This window comes from Panthera uncia (assembly GCF_023721935.1).
Source record: "Panthera uncia isolate 11264 chromosome C1 unlocalized genomic scaffold, Puncia_PCG_1.0 HiC_scaffold_4, whole genome shotgun sequence".
NCBI lineage: Eukaryota > Metazoa > Chordata > Mammalia > Carnivora > Felidae > Panthera > Panthera uncia.
In genome coordinates this window covers 16,444,581-16,445,878 of record NW_026057585.1, presented here as the reverse complement: position 1 = coordinate 16,445,878, position 1,298 = coordinate 16,444,581, and the positions used below count along the sequence as shown (strand labels likewise).

The window sequence follows — 1,298 nt, the reverse complement described above, 5'->3', positions numbered from 1 at the left end:
TGTTGGTCTAAGACTACCATATACAAAGAAATATGTAACATTATTAGATATTATTAATTGAAATATTCAACTTATTCAGATGTGTATTAAAGAAAGCTATTTGGGTACTAAATAAGCGAAAAGAGTAAGCAGAATCTAAGTATATTTGCTCTTAGCACACATTGAATCAGGAGGTATCATTTTTGTTTGAGGTAGAATAAAAAACAAAAACATAAAAAAAAATATTCTGGCACTGGTGATGGAATCTTACATTTTAACTAACCCATTGAGAGAGGTGGATGGAGCTTGAGGAGCACAGGGCCAGAGACATCGCAGACCCGAGACCCAGAGCATCTCAGAGGTGGTGAATAATAGCTCTTCAAATCTGCAATAAAACATGTCTTCCAATAAAACTACATTGCAAACCATGGGAAAGAGATAGAACAGAGAGAGTAAAAATATAGAAGAGGCAGAGCCTGGAGATTTTGTGGTGGAAAAAGTCCTGGGCTGACATGTAGTAAATGGGAAAACAGAGGATTTCCTCAAGTGGAAGGGATTTACAGATGCTGACAATACTTGGAACCTGAAGAAAATTTAAATTATCCAGAGCTAATTGAAGCATTTCTTAATTCTCAAAAAGCCGATAAAGAAAAAAAAAATGGTACAAAAAGACAATCCTCATCTGATGGTGAATCTCGTGATAGCAAATCAAAGAAGAAAAGAGATGCTGCTGATAAACCAAGAGACTTTGCTAGAGGTCTTAACCCTGAACAAGTAACTGGGGCCACAGACAGCAGTGGAGAATTCATATTTCTCATGAAACAGAAAGATTCAGATGCAGCAGACTTGGTGCTGACAAAAGAGGCAAATTGTGTCCTCAAATTGTCATTGCTTTTTATGAAGAGAGACTAACTTGGTGTTCTTGTCCAGAAGATGAAGCTCACTAATTTGTGGTGTTGCTTTATATATAAAATCTGGGTCTGTTTGTTTGTTTGTTTGTTTGTTTATTGGGGTAAATAAAGAACATTTCTAGTGAAAATCAAGTTTGATGTGTTTGTTTTGCAATACCATTGGGGGAGCTGTTGGGGTTTTGGCATCTATAACACTGGGTACTTTGAACAAATAAAAGCTTTCTGTAGTTGCTTCCTTTACCAAACAGAATATATAAGACTACGGTTCAGTATTCTCCTGCATTAGAGAACACCTCTTCTAAATGTGGTGAGAAATCTTCAAGTCATTACTCAATAAGAATTGGTGTTTTGGGGTGCCTGGGTGGCTCAGTCAATTAAGTGTCTAACTTCGGCTCAGGTCATGATCTC

General features: G+C 36.8%; 1 pseudogene; it reads left to right on the top strand.

Annotated features, from left to right (window-relative positions):
* Positions 1-311: 311 nt before the first annotated feature.
* On the top strand, positions 312-926 carry LOC125913356 (chromobox protein homolog 3-like; annotated as a pseudogene).
* Positions 927-1,298: the final 372 nt, after the last annotated feature.